General features: G+C 38.8%; 1 protein-coding gene across 14 annotated transcripts in view; it reads right to left on the reverse strand.

The window, feature by feature from the left end:
* The window catches only part of Smr (nuclear receptor corepressor smrter), a 92,903-nt gene that overhangs the window by 60,237 nt on the left and 12,653 nt on the right, over positions 1-20,013 (reverse strand). For 5 of the 14 annotated variants that reach the window (XM_083036206.1, XM_083036205.1, XM_083036217.1 and 2 more), the window contains exon 2: positions 1,878-4,916. The gene's annotated coding sequence lies outside the window, so the exon portion shown is untranslated. Of the gene's footprint in view, positions 1-1,877; positions 4,917-7,795; positions 8,003-20,013 lie in introns of those variants that run through there. The other 9 variants (XM_083036204.1, XM_083036214.1, XM_083036213.1 and 6 more) reach the window with 5 other exon arrangements.

Below are 20,013 nucleotides of genomic sequence, written 5' to 3' on the forward strand. Positions count from 1 at the left end.
AACAAATTTTTCCTTAATTTTACCATCGTCCCTCTTCAATTTTGCGAAGAAATTTGGCGAACAATTTAACGTTACTTTGTTGATACAATTATCAAATTATATTTTAATCCTTCCTAGAAAAATTATGTTAGGTTAGGTTCAAATCAGCAAGAAATGTATAAAAATGTAGAAAATTATAGCTCGCGATAATTGTGGATAATTGAAAACAATGTGTGGTACTTCTTTAATTTGTCCTATTGAAGATCATATTTCTTAATATACACGCACACAAACGATAATGATAAAAATCAAAATAGCGTAAAATACTGTGCTGCAGAAGAAATGACAGAGTGTCTACTCCAATCCTTGTAAAGAGATATCTAAAAATTGTATCTAAAAAATAAGTTAAAAATTTTTATCTAAAAATTCCTTAATCTTCCAGGTACTTTTGTTCAAAATTCCAGCTAATGAGAATTTTTTTAGAGATTTTTTTTAGGTTCAACTCTTTAAAATAATTATGTGCATTTTTTCTAATCCTTTCCACTCGTACAAAAGAAAAATAAAAAGCCACTTACGTTTCAAATGCTAGATTTGAAAATGTATTAAAAAAGTGAATATATCTTGTATAAAATAAACATTTTAATTTTTTTAACACTAAAAATTACAATAAAGAATATGTACTGTATGTTCAATATCTTTGTCAAGACATTGCAAATGTAAGATATTTATAATATATTTCACACATTTAATTCACAACTTGATCAGTAAATTGGCACTTATAATATAAGAGCAAAATTATCAAAAATTTTTAAAAAAATTTTTCAAGTAATAAAATTCCACATCTCTGATTTTTCCAAGAACAAAAGGAATCCCTAAAAATTCCAGGTTTTTCATATTTTTTCAAGGAGTAAACACTCTAAATAATATTGCTAATGACGGCTACTGGATTCGCCGAGGGCTGCAGACGTATTTATTTTTCGACATTTTCATATGTTAGACTGCGCGTCCGTGAGCTGTAGCCAAATTACTGTAATTACGGACTTTCTCGCCGACGCGTGTATTTCGTGTACGCACGCTATATTCCCGACGGCATTGCGATAATTAATGCCACGCCAGACGAACGGTCGTCAAGAAACGAATGTTATATTCATGGCGATGTATAACGATCAATTAATTAATTTATCTTAATTCCTTCTGCAGTTTTTCTTGAAATTCGTGGAGATGAGAACGCGATCATTATATCATCTCATTTTTTATGAAAACCGAATTGTAAAGTGCGTTTAGCAGTATACTTTTGCGTATAACTTTTATTATCTATAAAGTATCCAAAATTCGCAACGTTACGTTACGGCCCATATTTTAGATAGACTCGACTTAAACTTTGAGATTACTCCAAAATTCCAAAGTTTAACGGAACTTTAAGCTTACCTCATCGATCTATTTTATATAACAATATAAGAAAAAGAAATAGAACTTATATAAAAACGAAAGAATTCTGATAGATTACAGACATAATCCATGTGCCTAATTGTGGTATTTAGGGCAAATACCGGAGTTAATTAAATTTATATTTGGATATGCAGGGAAGAATGCAGGTGACCTTTATAATTTTGATCGCAACGAAATATAAAACGCGACGTTCGACAAGCTCCTCTTCCGCGTGCATATCGGGAATTAAACTTCCCGAAGGTATACCGTAAAAAATCTTATACTGAATCATTGTTTTCCTCAATCGCCGGCAATTCGATTCGATTCGCAAAAGGATGTGAAATTTCTCGATTGTTTCCGAGCAAACACAAACAATCGCGTTCGGTCGCGCCAGCAGCCAGAGCAGCCAGAGCAGCGAAAGGAAAAATAAAGGAAAAGAAATGGAAAAAGAGAAGAAAAGACGAACTCACCGGTAATGACGTCAGCCGTGGAAAGCGAACCGGATCCAAAGTTTCCCGCGGCAGGTCGAGGGTTCCGCCCGAAGATTCACCGACCCGGCCTGACCGGGGGTGAACGACGTCGACGATGACGATGACGATGATTCCGTGCGGCAGTCACGACGCACACGCGCGCGCCCTGACACATATGTACACACACGCGGGAACCACGCCGGCGGTGGCGCGTATCCTATTTCGAGAATTCGATCGACCGGTCGATCCGTGAGACGACGACTCGCACCACGTCACTCCGCAGCATAATTCGCGTCTCGTGCGCGCGCGCGCGCGCGGAGGACACTCGTCGTCCCCTTGGCCCGCTTTCTTTCTCTTCCTCCTGCGCGTCTCCGTCACGCACTTGCGTGTATTTACTTCACCCTTCGTCGCTTCGCCGTCTTCTTCTTCTTCTTCTTTTCTCCCCCCTTTGCGCCCCTTGCTGTCGCACCCGCGCACTGTCACACGCGTGCACGTGCACCGTCACGCGGCACCACACACGCGCGTAGACACCGCCCGGAAGAATCGCTCAAACTCACGTCTCTCTTCTTTCTCTTCTTTCTTCTCCGCCTGTTCTTCGTGTCGCCGCTTCCGCTGTGATCTCTGTGGAAAGGACCGAGTTGTGGGTAATGTCGAATTAACGCATCGGTAACGAACGCGTCGCGTCGTGTCGTGTCGCGCGGCGATGTTCGGAGCAAACGCGAGCAACTTCGCGCTACTACGAAGCGCATGCGCGCGCGGTAAAGCGCGGATAATGAAATCGCGGAAAACCGATTAGACGAACGACCGATTCGAAAAATGGAGGAATCGTTTGTTCGCGCTCTTGTTTTAGAAAATTCTTTTTCAAGAGAGAGCACCTATTCTTATCAGAGATTATATTTATTTTTTCCTAAAATTTATATTAATTATACAAATGCATATATTCTCACGTAATTGTCTCATCTGCATCTCATTTCTATATCACGTTCGAATGTCCCATCGTTGTTTATTTTATTATATCATATTTATTTTCATCCGCAATAAGTTTGCAAGAAATGGCATTTAAATTCCGGCCATACACGCCAAATAATTACGAAGGGTTTCGATTTCCTAGATTAGTACACCTCGATTACGCAATCCCGAGTATTCCGAATCGCGTCGCGATGTCGTCGTCGGCTTCGTTTTACGGCGAAATAACCACGACACGCGTTGTTTAATCGAAGAGCGTTGCACCGACCCGACAGACTTGTATGTATATATACGCGTCATTACATAGAAGACACACGCGCTGCACGTGTTTCACGTGGAATGGAGGCACGATGCTATTAATATCGAAGTATGTATCGATATATGTATGTATATTATGTATATGTATATTACAAAAAAAATTACATCTTTTTTCTCTCTCTAGTACAAATGTAATCTTCGACGAATAAATGATTTTAATTTAAACAATTCTCAATATTTGAATATTAAGAACACGAAAATGGAATACACATATACAATGATATACTATAGGCGCGTTTAATTAAGAATATATATTAATAATTATTTCCCATTGTTGTAGTAAACTGTTGTTGAATTTTGATGAATATTCATTCGAATTAAATCGCCGTAAAAGTGAAATTCAAGCGTCGACATATGTATTTATACACAAATCGATAAAAGTTTTTATTTCGTACACACCATATATGTTTCCTTGCAACATTAGTTAAAGATAAATATTCTTACAACGTACGGGATCAGATAGACAAATTTAGAATTTCTCCGATTCCGCAAACTTTCGATTCGGTCAACCTAGACGTAATTGTGCGAGACACGCCGTCGCCTTCTGAGCCTATCGACGGTGGCGAACGATTAAACGAGGCGCGCTGTCCGCTCGACTTCCGGTTTAGCTGTTCGCACAAAGGTCCGCATATTTCTCCGATCCGCGTGCCTCGCGCCTCGGCGGCGGTTTTGTTGCGCCCGTCGTTCGTTTTTGCTCGGTACATTTCGTTCCGCTCTCGGTTATCCCTACCATCCTACCGTCCCCTCTGCCTCTTTCTTTCTCTCTCATATACATACATTCGTCCCCCTCTGTTAGTAGCATTCAAGGTAGGCGCACCTCGCACGCCCGAGAATTTCCTCATTGACCCGCGCACCTCCTGCGCTCTGTATTCCACCTGCGACTCGTCATCGCCGTTATTAATATCGTCCCCGTTGCTGCCGCGCCACGGCGGAGAGCTCGTTATCGTTCCCACGACGGAACCGTGCTACCAAAGTCGCCTCAGTTTTCATCGCCGTCGTTGGCGGTCGGACCCCATCGGTTCACCCGATAAATTTTGGGCAAGAGCCAAATTTATACAAATTTATACTTTATACTATACCAAAATTAATGTGCGACTAGTACAATTGATACCGAATACTCGCGATAAATGATTACGAGTAATTTAGGATTGTTACTAATAAAAGGAGTAGCCAGGGGTTAAGATAATATTAAATATATTAAAAAATATATACAAAAAAAATATATACAAAAAATAATTTTTAATAAAATTTTGTATTTAATAAATATAAATGAGATACTTTGAATTAATCGCGTAGAGAAATTAAAGTTGTTTTCGATACAATTGTCAGTTTGACTGTTTTTTACTTGTACGATTATAATCCTGTCATTTGATGTCGGCGAGGATTTTGCGTCATTTTATAGTTTGTACACAGAGGGAGGAGAAGAAGAAAGAGAAAGAGGGGGAGACAGGGAAATCCCGAAAAACATGCGCGACGCACACAGGAGAAAAATCGTGAAACCGAAAGCGACCGCGAAAAGGAAAACTATTCGGTCTCACGATCGCGCCCTTCCGACAAGATCACAACGAATGGTCCATCTCCTCTCCTTCATCTGCCTTTTATGCGACTAGATGCGCCTCTCTCGATACCCTCTGCGTGCCGCCGCCTCCACGTTTCTCTCTTCTCGGCGTCGTTTCCATCCGAGTTTCCCGGTGCCGACTTCAGTGGCCGAGAATTTTCACTCTTTTCCCCGACACCAGCAGTTAATCCCTCCTCCTGGAACAAAGTACGATTCTTATCATTACATGTTTCACCGATGCCAATTGATGAAAATTAAACAGCGATTAGCGAGGGAATAAATTTTTATTTCAGGAGTTGTGAAATAGAGTTGTGATAACGTTGACGCAATCCTCATTTTAGGTTTAAATTAAAATTTTTATCTATAGGGAAAAAAGTGTGCATTCCTGTGCTAATTACACATATTGATTTCGTAACTCCTGAAATTTTTCCCCTTTTTTCTCTGTTTACGTCACGAGATCATAAAAAAGGCGGTGAGTCTCTGATTAGAATAATTTTAAATTAAAAATTATTCTAATCGGGGATTTTATATTCTATTTCTAAACACACATACACACATATTTAGAATGCGAAATGAGAAACGTTTAAAAATAACAGTAAATATTTAGCTTCTCGATATTGTGCGTGAACATTTGTATATAATTAATATGGAAATTTCGAAAGGTTCGCTGTAATTACAAAATGAATATTACACCGAGATTTTCATTGCGACTAATCGGTCTGCTCTCCGCTTCTTTTCTCCGGAACGACGAATACTTGCGGAAACTAATTACGTTACAGACTGAGCTGGTGCACACGATAGTACCTAACCGGTCACGCGATAACGAAACACTTGTAACTTCACAGAACATTCTGTGTGTTTCGGTCTCTCTATTTTCCGCGTAATCGACGGCAATTATGACCCGTGTATTTCCACGTACGCTAACTATAAATGAAGACGAATTAACATGCAAATGAGTGATCGAACGTAAACCGACGTGGTAGGAGAGAAAAAAACAGAGATGCGCGTTGCATCGATTCGATACCATCATTACATGCTCATTATCCGCAAAGTTGCAAATACGCGATGTGGTAGAAAGAAATTACGATTGCGTCAGGTTTAGGATAAGTGTTCGATAATGGCCGGTTATTGACCTGTCCCTGTATATGGTTGGTAGATTCAGACAATGTATAGAAATATAAAGACGCGCGTGAAATATCGTTAGAAATAGATAGAAATGATATGTACAGAAAAATAGAATAATATATTGTTCGAATACATAGAGAAAAAACTTTCTAATTTTACGATAACTGAAAACTTTACACATCTTATTATATCACTTTTCTTCGGAGAGAGATAAATAAACGAGATTATTTATCTCTTCTGTATTTTCAAGAATAAAAGTATGATAGTCGCCAGAAAAGTTTTTCTCTTCGATACAACTATTATTACATCAAAGTTTATATTTATTTACAGTTATTGTCACCATTAATTCCTTGATTAATTCAATCTCCTCTTCCCCCCTTACACTTAAATTCTCATTCTTAATATTTCAAATTATAGTTTTGGCAAATGGAACAGTTGTTGCGAGAAGCCGGCCAAGATATCGTCAAAATAATCGTTCAGAAATTTCTCGCGTGCATAAATAAATGACGTTCAACGACAAACAAAATTTGTGCAAATCTCGAATGCAACGTTCATTACATACGTACATACATACACATAAAGAAGCGTAAAACATATGCAGGAAATCCGCAGCAGCCGATAGAGATACGGCAATTACGTCGGGATACGTGTACCAAGCACGCAATGGGGGCGCGATCGATCCTCGCGCAGTGGGAAATACTGCGGGAGAAAGCATCTGACACGCGTTTTGAATTGCGCCGCCGGTGCCGTGTCGAAGGGACCCGGGTCGATCCGTCTCGCGAGCTTGGAATACGCGACAACAACAAAAATGGCAAATATCAGCTGTACGGGAGCAGTCTAGGACTCTCTCGCGATCGATCTCCTCGTTAAGCGCGGCAAAAACAACGGCCTCTACATGATCGTCGAAATGTTTTCCCGATAAAAGCCTCTGTGTGTGTGTTCAAATATAATATAGAATTAATCTGCTCGACAATCAAAATTCTGTCGCGTCGAGAACACGATATAATGTCATGTTTTAATGATTTTATTAAAGTAAAATTTTTCTAAAAGTTGGGAAAAAAGAGTGGAAATCAAGATACCTCAAAAAATGTGCGTAAGAATAGATATATAAATATTTATTACGCACGATATCGAAGAATAAGCGGTCTCTCTCTTTCTGTTTCGATAGCTATCGTTAATCATTTGTATGTTGAACTTTTTTTGAAACCTAATCGTACGTTTTGTATCATTACGACTCGTGCGTTACAAGCTGAGTCATCGTGCACTATAATGGTACACTTGGTCGTCCACCTTGAGGATGTTTCCTTTAAGATAAATTACGCATCCAACTCCCCCACTCTCTATTCTGATACAACGGTAATATATATATATCTCATCGCATTCAAAGGTGGCGCGAAACAATGTAAAAGAATTTGGGTTCTCGTTGAGTATTCAATAATATCGCAAGTATCGATCTTGCTTAATGGAATCTTCGTTAATATTTCAACGGTGAAATTTCTCAATTGTATAATTTATAAAACGCAAATATTTTTTTAATTATTAAAGAATTGACAGATATACGCGATATTCTAAAACAGACTTATATGTATATTGCTATTAATTATCCATTTTTTGCTACCATCAAGGGTAAAAGACAATTGCTAAGACCGGCATCGAAGACGAGATGTATCTCAATAATCGCATGTGCGTTCATATATATATATATATATATAAGTTCTCTCTCTCTCTCTTTCTTTCAATGTGTGTATTACTGAAAAGCTCTTTCGTAGTGACGCGGCCAGACTGGAGGACATCTTATTGGCCGGCTAACGTAAACACGCGTAAGAGCACACCCCTTGTCTCCTTACATCATGGAGTCCAGATATCTCTTTCGATCCGTATCCTCTCCCCCCGCTAACCCTGTCGCTCGCAGCCGCCGCGTACACATCCCCACTTCTGCCCCTAGCTTTACCCATTCACCGTTGGTGCGCAGCGTCTCGCATCTCCTTCCCACTCCGACTGCGACCGCGTTCCTCTCCCTCTCCCTCCAACACCACTTGATCAACGAGCCCGGCGAAGACTACTCCACATCGCCGCGGCTCTCCTCCCTGCTGCACAAACAACACGCTACACGCATGCGAGTTCCACTTCTCGGCGCTGCTGCATGGAGAGAGAAATAGAGAGAGAGAGAGACAGAGAGAAACGGGGGGAGAGAAAAAGAGAGAGAGCTCATTCCCTCTGACGACGAGCGAAGAGGTGGTTACCAGCGACTGTGTAACCCTTGACTCGCCTGGCGGGTCCACGGTGCTTCGTACATTCTGTGAAAATCTTGGCCTCCTCGATTCGAAAAAAAAGGACCGAATGCATTCGTAATACAGTTTACGCGATAATTGTCTCTAATCTTTAAATAATTTTTATCCGTGTAGATATATTGAGGGTTTATTTCCTGATGAAGTTTATATATGTATCTGTCACAAAAATACTAGATATAAACAAAACCGATCTGGCAAGGATATTGAAATATTCAAGACCTTTTATCTAAATATACACAGTCGTTACTTATTTTTCTATTGTTTTCGAAGGAACAAATGTTTTATTTATTTAAATGCATCGAAACGAACAAGCTAACTTTTATCTTACCCCTTAATCTCTAGTAGTATAATAGAATATTTTTGATAAATATTATCGAGAGAGAGAGAGAGAGAGAGAGCGCATTCTGACATAAAAATACAGATGCAAATTGGTAGAATTTATCAAGAAAGTTCACTCAAAAGTACTTTCAAATAATCCAACAACGACTGTGCATGACCGTCACATCCTTGACAAAAGCCTTGACTTTTCGGCGAAGCAAACAGCGCGCGCGCGCACATTGATGGATTTCGTAAGCAAGAGTCGCTCGCTCGCTCGTTCTCGCCTCCTTTTTCCGATAGCTCTTTTCGCATCTCTTTGCTTCGTGCGTGCACACTTTCGCTCGACTGTTCCTCTTTTTCCGCCAGCTATCGATTATAACGCGTATGCGAAGCAGCGCGACGGCGAAAGTAGAGGCGATTTCGTATCGCGAGCTTCACTGAAACGTAACAATAAAACTGTCTCGTTTATCGTGAATTCTCTCTCTTTAATCCTCCGACACACTTGTGCTTGTTTTTCCAGATTTTTTTAACGGAAATTCAAGTTTTCGCTCACTCTATCTATATAACGACTGGTAAATAATAATTGAAGAAAACGAGAAAAATGATTGTCATTGTACTGATAAATAATAAAAAATGCGCCTGGAAGAAAAGTACAAAAATTCTCCCACGAACAATTTACATTCTCTCATAGCAACAATTGTGAATTATTATAAGAGCTTGAAGCGGAAAGAACCAACTACTTTACAATCACGCTCTAATGAATTAATTTATACAATGAATTATTAATCAACTCGTTTTATACTAATAATAATAATTATTATTATTGTTGTTATTATTGATATAACAGACTTTAAATATGCTATATCATTTATTTATAAAATATTAATTCAAATAGACGACACCTATAAAAATATTTGTAGAAGAAATATATCTTATCGAAATGAAAGCAGAAGAATCGTCTAATAACATAATTTTGCGACTTTTCAAACATTTTAGTTGCAGGATGTATCTTCTATGCGATAGAATGCAGAGCGAATTACGGATTGTTGCGCAATATTGCGTTCTGCAAACGCAGGCCGGGTTTCAGGTCGACCGCGAGCATCATCAGAATTCGACGAATTACTTTTCAATCTCGAGGAGCGATCGCGTAAATGTCATTTAAACGCCGGCGGTTCTCTATATACACGGGTCGCTTCCCGCGTGTTCGCTGTATTTTTAGAATCGTTGCGTCGTATAAAACAACGTGGTCGCGGAGAGAAAGTTCAGAAACGCCGTGTCAAAGGATATTTTAGGATCTTTATATCGAGCGCGCGGTTTACGCTCCGCTTGAAAACGATGACGATGACGACGACGACGACGACGACGATCACAGTATATATATATCGACTTTCTCAAAGAGAGACACGTCTCGAGACGAAAGCAAAGTCTCTCTCGCAGGTTTTCGTAGAAAAAATTAAAGGCATCGTATTATCCCGAAGGGACGAAGGACGCGGGGGCGGAAAGACGCGTTCTTGCGCTACTTTAAACCCCGGAACGGACGACGATTTTTGCCGTCGTCGTGCACGGGTGATAGCCAAAGCCACGCCGTTATCGATTAAAGCGCCCCACCTGCTGGAGGTTATAAAAACCGAAAGGGCCGTTCTCCGCTTGCGTACTTTACTACTCGGTATGCATATATGCGCGCGCGTATGTATATGTGTGTGATTCAAACCTCGTAAATCAGCGTCGCGTCCCCCTCGCCTTCCCCCCTCATTCTGGTCGTCGTCGTCGTCGGTCGGTCGGTCGGTTGGTTGGTGACCTCGCGCGACGACTCCGACACACGACCAGCAATTATTCATTCCGCGAGCTTCCGAATCTTGTTACGTCTCGAATATGACAGCGATATTCTACCTTCGCGACTCTCGTATATTCCCCACCTTCCCCGTCGGCCACAGTCGACTGACATTCAATTTTAATCGGTTATAACTTGACATTCTCGTAGAATCGCGCGCAGAACTCTATTTACTCTATTATTAAACCCTCTCGTCTAACAGTTTTACGCTCGCGACAAAGACCTTAAGACGTTACGTTGGAAAGAGACGTGTTCGATCGCGCTATTTACAGAATCTAAAAAATTGTGTCTGTCTCTCTCGCGCGAAGAAATTCCGCTCCGAATTTTCGTTATTTCTCTCACGTAAAATCAACACCTCGCCTCGGTTATATATGACCGATAAAACTCCTGTGTATATATATATATATATATGTATATATAGGTATATATTCTGGCCGGCAATTGCATACGGACGACAGACAACGTTCGGCGGCGCTCGCTGATGCGCCAAGTCAAAATAAACGACGTTCTCTGTCTTCATTGCCGCTCCCAGAAGCGGCTGCGACGCCCCATCCGGCGCGCGATTCTCTACTCCTCGTCGTCGTCGTCGTCGTCGTCGTCGTCGTCGTCGTCTTCGTCTTCGACTCTCGACAGGCATTGTCAAAGTCTAGAGCATAAAGCCCATTTTAGATGATTTATAATTCGCGACAAAATTCCAGACAGAATCCTATTTATACTTTCATGCGCCGCGTATCCTCCGGTGTATGTGTGTGCTGGGTATTCCGATTCTTCGAATGTCTTTATTATTATTATTATTGTCGTATTATCATCGAGCTGTGCATATACGATTTTTTTGTGTGAGTAATATATAATAAGATAAAAGGGGTAGAATACTTTCATTATTTGTTATTAATATACAAATTTATTTAAAAAGAGAATTAAATGATTAAATGTTACATATACCGGGAAAAATATTTATAAACTCAATTAATGATATTACAAAAATAATGTCATAAAAAAGCACCGTCAACCGGATGTGTATTTTTACAGAAATAAATTTGTTCCCGAGACCCATCAGTTTCGTGAATTTTACTGATTATTTTATCGATAATTGATAATTCTACTGATAATTTTATTTATTCGCCGATATTTCAATCGTTCTAATTATAAGATGAAAATAGATCGGTGCTAAAAATAAATTAAAATATATATTCAAGTAACTCTAAATGTTCCTTCGACGCATTCCGTATCACCAGTCCACATCTGTTTGCAGATTTTGACGGACAAGAGGACAAGCGGAGCCATTTTAACGACCGGCGCGTAAAAGAGGGAAAGGGAAAGGGGAGGCCGTGAAGCTTGGCCAACTTTGTGCATGTAAACCCGCGTGTTTTTTGCCGCCGCCGCCGCCGTGCGTGAACGGGCGATTTCTTCGAAAGTACGCGTCGCTCCTCTCTCGCATCGCCAAATATATTTCAATCGGATTATTATTATCTCGCGAAACCTAGAACGGTCGATAGCTCCGTCGTGGTAGCCGTGACTCAAAGTCGAACCGAGCCGAGAGCAGTCGAACCGAACCGAATTCGAAGAGAATGCACACACGCGGGGTCGTGTCACTCTACCTTCGACGCGTGAAAAAGACGACCGGTCGCGGTCGGAGATGCACGGAGATGATGGGCGTCGCGTGTTAAAAATGTTAAGTCTCTCCGAAGCCCTCTCTCGTGATTGCGACGTTGATTCGCACGAACAGAGAAACAAAGCTGACCTACCCACGACTTTTTTTTTTTTTTTTTTAACTCGACGACGCATTGCATTGAGTCTGAATAAATGTCATCTAGAACCTCGGAATAATTAACCTTGAGATTAATCAAATATACGCGCGATATATGTATGTCTTAAAATTTAAGCCAGACTTTAAAATTATGTCTTATATATTTTTTGTCGCAAGATTTTAAAACTCTGTTGAGAGCATAAAACCTTGTAAATATATATAATTAAATTTGTAAAAAATTTCTTTAAAGATATAATTGTAATATTTGATGTGCACATTATACTCAATTGCAATGCTTGTTTCTGTCAACGTGTTGTCGCGATCTCAAGTTTCATAGTCGTTGTGTGTGTATGGAGAAAGACGCAACGGTATATAAATACCCGATCGCGCGGCCTAACGGCACGTTAACGTTCATTAAGGAAAAATAAGATCATTAACACTCGCTCGCGATCCTCGAGCCGATCAATGTCGCATGCATACGAATAAGTTTGAGCAGTTGCAGTATCTAACTCTTAGGCAAAGTGTGTGCAAACTAGATCTTTTACACATCGCGTAAAAGAAGTTGATTCGATATTTCCGTGTTTAAGCTAAACGTGTTTATAAAGCCATCGAATATATAAAAAAATGTATAATTTTTATTGTATATAATAAATTGCTATAAAAATTACAGTATATTTTCTTTATTATACTATAATATCAATTATTAAAGTATGTTTCAAAAATTAATAAAATGAAATGATAAAACATTTTAAAAACTTGGTAAAAAATGCTTTTTTTCGGTTTTATTTTTCGATTTTTTTTATAAGATTCGTCCCGGAGTATGCTTTCGTGAAATCCGGCCATGTTGCGTACAACGTTAGCATTCGTTATCGCGCCTGTATCCGGCGAGAAATATCGGACGCGATATCGATTTCAGACGACGCGCGATGTCGTCGTAGCGGCTCTGAATAAGTCAACGAACTATAGCCTTCATTCCGCTACGATAGGCTCCGTGTTATTTTCGACCAGGCCTACTTCCGGAACGTTTTCCGAACCAGTCTGCGGTTTATCATTTACGTTGCGAAGCAAGATCACACCGAGGGGGCGCGTTTACAGATTTATTCCTGATCTCATCTCGTTTAATTTTCTCAAAATTCTTTTTTTTAAATATTACAAAAGCGACTGAATCGATTCGCTGATTCAGCTGCCTGAAATCGATTAACGTAAGCATGGCGGTCTAAGGAACGCAAGAGACACATACATGTGTGATATATTATTTCGAGGACATATTGTAGGAAGTTAATTTCGCATGATAATATACAGGATGCAATATAGCTCCTAAGTTAATGAATTCGTCATTAGAGCGACAACACTAATATAATGCGATCTTCTGTATCTTGTAACTCTAATTAAAGGAACGAAAGCTTATATTCGAATAAAAATATAGCGAGAAAATTAAAATAATATCTCGAAGTAAGAGTAAATGAAAGAAAAATGCAGAATCAATATTATAATTCCAATATTTCCAGACTGCGACCATACAAGGCGAATGAAAGAGATTGGAGAACAGACTCGCAAAGTACGTTCGCCATTTCGCTCAATGTCGTTAAACAAATAATAATTCTATACAGATTTGCAAAAGCCACGAAACAGAAATAACGTTCTAACAAATTTGAAAGTGTATAATAGAATTCTGCATGTGTCGTGTACAGAAACGCAAGAAACAAGATTATATATACATTAGAAAGTCTAGGAAGGTCTTATCTTTTGAGTTACAAGCGGTCGAGGATAAATGGCTGTTCGCGACTAAATTTTCACGAACGCGTATATATATATATATATATATAGAGAGAGAGAGAGAGAGAGAGAGAGAGAGAGAATGATAAAGGGTCGATATTCTTCATATAATTAAATTTTCAAGCGTACTCGAATAGAAAACTTTAATAAAACGTTTAATTATTGACTGAGATTTAATATTGAAAATTAAGAAGCCGTAAGGAAAGAAGATAATGAGATACGATCGAAAATTTGCAGAGCTGTATAATCATAATTATGATAATATTTAATTATAAATGTGGACCTTTTTTTCTCGCGCGTTTATTATTAATTTTCAGAATTTTTCAGAATTTCTCAGACGTGAAAACCGGCCCTTCCCCATCGGCCTCGCAATGGACTTAACACATACATCGCCAGATCGATGCCTACATGCATGTGACGATGCTATAGGCGGTGTTACAAGTGCGTGCACGCGCGCGCGCGTGTGTGTGTGTGTGTGTGTGCATGTGTATATGCGTCAGCGTGCTTGACATGGAACGAGGCCAAGCTAGGCGGTCGTTTAAAGAAAACCCGACAACTCAAAGTGATAATCGGTCGCTAATACTTTGCTTTTCTGGGAGCCAGAGCGAGATGAGAAAAGCTTGCGTTTTTATTTTTTCTTTGCTACGGAAGAATACACGATTTCTTTACGTATACTCGCAGAAACTTTGAAAAATGTTGCGGTAGTCCATGACATTTCGCATTGTATTTAAATTGTCAGAATGGTCTCCTGATGATCGCGTTTTGTCGACGACGAAAGATTCATCGACTTGTATTCATCGTCCTGAATGCCAAATGTAATATAATAACGTGTGCGTGCGTACGCGTCATAATTTCGGCTCGACTTTTATCTGTGAGAAAACTGATACCGTCGAAACAAACTTTCGCTTACTCGAGGAAAATAAGAAATATATATTCTTAAACGGGAGAAAAGATCGCGAGCGATTTGATGATTCGTCTGTTTTCGCGATACCCCCTTGCGAAAGATTGATAATAATTCGGCGAAGAGGGCGCGTTAGAGTTATCGCGACTCCAATTGCGACAGTCTCGATTATTTGCCAAAACAGCACTCTTATCCGCGACGATATGCATGTGTGTGTGTATTTTTTTTTAAGGTTTACCATTTGAGTCACGCATGACGGTGCAAAATTCTGATAAACGAGGACGTCATATCTTTTGCTATATATATATATATTTTCCTCCGAACACAGGAAATCGCTAATGGCTTGGCTTCGGAATAAAGCAACGTCGCAAAGTAACAGAGATTGACGAGATTGATGCGAAAATCTATGCAAAAGTGGATTTACTGCAAGATAACTCTGAACAGTAGCTTTTCTCTCTCTCTTACACACACACACATTTTTTTATCTTTTCGGCAAAACACACCAAATTGCATTTCCAAATCTGCGATGTCAGCTTACCAACAAATCAACTAAATCCGCGTGGCTCATGAACTTCAGAAGTTTCTGATCGTTGCAAATAGACGTTCGATTATAAAGTTACATAAAAAGATTTACTAAAATATAAAAATATATATATTTAAAATAATATAAAATAATAGAACCTCCTACATTTCCCTTTCCTCTTTTTCACAATAGGGAGATTTGCATAAAAATGATTATTCGCACACCATCATTGCGCGGAAATTATTAGGATATTAAAAATTAATATACTTTTTTTTCGCATTAAACTGTGTACGGATATATCGCGCAAAAATCGTGCCGTCGCGTTGGCCGCGTCTGAGCGAAACGCCATTGTAATGCTTTCGGATGTACGACATTGCCAAGTATAAAATACTCACGGCGAATGGAAGATGCAGACGCGGATAGATCTGGCAAACGCGAGAAGAAACGTCGCTGGCTGGTCGCGTTTAAGTTTTCGTGACACGCGTTCGCTTTAACCCTTTGGAGAATTTTTCTGGTACAGGCTTTTCCGGTCAAGGATGTAGAATATTTGTAATTTTGCAAAACGCGAATGTGTATCGCGGGGCTCTCTTTTGTAATACGACGCGTTTTCAATGCGAACATTATGCGCAGAAAAAGATTGTGGATTGTAATTCTAATCCATACGTATCTTTTGTATTAATTTAACATTTTGTTCATATATGTATATCACAAAAAGTTTTCCGAACAGAAAATCTATTGTACAAATAATTTTATTGGAAAGTTGCAGAGTTGTAATATTATTTCATCGATAATATTATATAAATATAAGTATATATATATATATATATATATTTAAATTAAGAGAAAATAATGCATTTTACTTTAATTATTATTCAAAATAAAAACGTTGAAGCGGTCTCTGTGTTTGGAAAGCAGAATTTTTGCAAAGTCAACATAATATTTCGGCGAATTCATTTCTCTCGGTGTGTGTGTACCTCATCACGCGGAACAATAGAGAGAGAGTGCCATAACAATCTCTCGAAAGATCAATTTTTGCGACCTTCTCCGCCGCGTCGGATATTGAAGTCACCGAAATTGTAACGGTTTCTGTCCGGAAACGCGTGCGAATGAGGGCGAACGGGAGGAAGTTGTTTGTCCTTTCGGAACGGAAAAAAAAGACGAGTGCAGACGCGACAGACAGACAGAGGCGCGTCATTGCGCGGCATACACACATACACATACGAATTACGTAATCGTCCTCCTATCGAAAGACTGGCGACAAAGAGAGAGAGAGAGAGAGAGAGAAAGAGAGAGAGAAAGAGAGAGAGAGAGAGAGAGAGAGAGAGAGAGAGAGAGAGAGAGAGAGAGAGAGAGAGAGAGAAAGATTACGCGAAATTTATATGTATGATAAAACTGATGCTCACACGCGGCGATTTTCCGCAACAAAGCGAGCGCGCGAAATCTTGCGAAATATTCCCTAGTGCTGCCGATATAGCATCGCGTATGGTGAACGAACGAAATCGATGATATATTCGGCAACGCACATATTATTTTATTACTAATTTAAATTTCAAAGCTGTAAATTGTATTTGCTTATCTTTGTGGGAAGCGCGATAAATTTTCCGAGATTTCAAGAAATAATTAATCCAAAACAGACTTTTTTTTATATAAATATAAAAAATTGCGAACAGGGTACTGAAATAATTGAAGCGATAAATGGTCATTGGGTGCGAAGTATGCTTTGTGTTTACGTATTCGAAGTACGATATAGTAAAAATTTGATAACCCGCTCGCGACATATAGACAACCTTTTGCGCTGAAAGTTTTTTGAAACGAATCGATTCGCCAAGCGCACGACGACATTTTCACGTAAATCGACAGCTGTGTGCGGTTCTCGATCAAAGTACCCGGCAGATAACCGATAAGGTACTCGTCGCACAGACTTACGTAACGGTGGGCGTGTGTTCGAAATTAAATGCTCAGGGTATTCTCGAGGACGATCACTCATAAATTCTTTCCTATTTATCTCTTTCTACAGAGATATACAGAAGATACGTTTTATATTTATATAACGTAAGATAGCAAATTAATTGAAGAGACGCAGCGTTGTATGAGAATTGTTACTTTTCGTCTGGAGAAAAATTAACACGATAGCATGCAGAATTATTTATACGAAATCAATATATGAGTAACGCATATACGTATGCGACTCGCAATTCTTAATATTTTATGTAAACAAGAGGAATATATAGAACTGTTGTATAAATATAAACTACATTTAAATAATTGTGGCTTAGACAAATTATGTTATAAATACGGTCATTTTTGTCGAATATTTGTTATATAAAATTTATCGTTAGACGAAAAAAAATCTTGCTTTGACGTTATATGTATAATTTTGAGACTTGACGTATAAAATATATCTATAACATATACTTATACGCGATATTATATATTCGAAAATCTGAATGTCGGAGAAAGATAGTCGAATATTTTAGACGCATATTGAGGAACATCGTGGACTATCGTGAAGCCTTCCTAATACAGCACGAGCCTCGGAGGCCAAGAATGTTCCGCGCGCCGCGGCGGCGGCCATCTCGTAAGGTCGTTTCGAGCTGGCCGACGTGTATATAGGGTGTATCAAATGTCGCGCACTTTCTCTCGGCTTAGGCGGACTGACAAAAGACCGAACCAGAAGCGGAACGTCGGGCCTTGCTTCAATGTCAAATCGGGGCATTGACATGTGCGAAAACGCGACGACGTAATGTGTCGATTGTCAAAAATGTTGACTCTAAATAAAAATATGTTTTGGGCAAAACTAGTGAAATTTCGATGGATATACTCGGTACTTTTATGATAAGAATTCTTTGCTAGTTGGCATCATTTTGAAAAAAAATGAGAAAAGTGCAATATATTACAGAAATCAGAGTCGGCGGAAGGAGGAAATATTATATCCTCTTTTATATATTAAATAATTTTAAATATATTAATTGAACGTGTTTGAAATATACTTTACAACGTGTGCAAACTTTGTTGCAATAAATTGAATAAATTATAATTTTTCAAATACAATTTTTCAAATTCCTCATTATTTCGCAATTTTTGTACAAAAAGTTTACATTTAATTTATTTAAAAAATTTAATATTAATATTAAAAACTTTTGCTGTAATCAACGTGCTTTGCCAACTCTCGAATCGTATTGACCATAAATTTGTCGAAGAATTTGGTCAGAAAAATGTTTTTTATTAATAAGAAAATTAAAATTTTGAAAAATCAAAATTTGTATATCGTCTAACATGCTAGTGAGATGAATGTCGTGATTTAGTGTATCGGTTGCCGTCGGCGACGACTCGACGACGGCAATATCGAGCTCCTCGCACAATCATTCGATAAGATGAAACACTTTGGTGTAGTAACATCGCTCGTTATAACGTTCAGAATTTACCGCGCGCGAACTAATATAGGCGAAACCATCGCCCAAGTCTCAAGTTTGCGATCATGTACACACTACGTGTACACGATTGCAATCGCGAGATTTAATACGTGCATGCTAACGTATCATCGAGAGAAGCGCAATCGATATTTTTCAGTATTTGCGACAAAACATGTAGGCACGATAGAGTAATTAAGAGTCTGCGTACAAATGGGGAGAGTTTTTGTTAAAATTCTATTAAAATTAACTTTTTGTTTTTAACCGCACTCTTTCTCCATTTTAAAAACCCTTTTCATTAATCGAATAACGACCATTTGTTCATTAATGTAACTTTATTATTTTATGTCGACAAAGTATTGAAAAAAAGTACAATTAAACATATTTGGAGAACACGTCGAAACCTTTTTATTCGTGAAACGCAAAAAAAACAAACGCGAAAGTGTATATGTGCGTGCGTGTATATATTCCCTTTAAGTACATTTTTGCGTTTAAAACAAAGAAAATATTACGCCTCGCATGGAGAAGAAAAGGGAAAAAGAAAAAAAAGAAAATACAGGCCCCTACGCTAACGAAATAAATTATACGAAAAAGATCTCTCGAAAGAGAATAGAGCGTGTCCAAAAATTAAATTTTCTGACAATTTGTTTATATCTCGATTGTTCGCTCTGCCCACACGATTGGTTTTGACTCGTGCCGCTTTCACTTTCAATCCATCGAGTAATGAACTACATAAGCCGAAATAACGAATGATTGATAACTCCGTGAACTGCATAACGAGCGATTCGCAAGGAACAATGCAATCGAATCAATGTCGTGAAAGCCGACGCTCGTCCATGTGAACGAGCCGTATGGCAGTCATTTAAATTGGCAGCAAGAAAATCATAAGCGATCGGCGGCTCGTTTGTGCAACTTGTAAAAGATCGGTGGGAAAGAAAGGACGAGAGATTGCGATAAGATGCGCGTATCGCTATAACGAGTGGAGGAGTGAAACTTTACGCGATTGACATTCATGAAAATTCAAATTCAAATTGAAGATTGAAAATAATTGGGGGGCGATGGGAAAAAGGGGGAGGGAGCCTCCAGTTCGGAAAAAGAGGAATAATTAATCGACGAATTCCTATGGCTAAATTTTACAATCCAAATGGAATTTTCGAATATTAAAATTAAAATATTACCGGAAATTATTAAAATAATTCAAGAAATGCGCCATTTTAAAAACCGGTTGGAAAAATGATACATTTTTAATTGTTTAGTTTTGACGAGCAAAATTCATATCGAGAAAATCGTGTAATGAAACTTTGTCTCTAACTGCGCGACTTTATTTCTGAAAGACGACTTTTTGAAAGTGTCAGATTCTTTTAATTATCAC

This window comes from Prenolepis imparis, unplaced genomic scaffold (assembly GCF_030444845.1).
Source record: "Prenolepis imparis isolate NDT839.2.m4 unplaced genomic scaffold, iyPreImpa1.0 SCAF_4, whole genome shotgun sequence".
Classification (NCBI taxonomy): domain Eukaryota; kingdom Metazoa; phylum Arthropoda; class Insecta; order Hymenoptera; family Formicidae; genus Prenolepis; species Prenolepis imparis.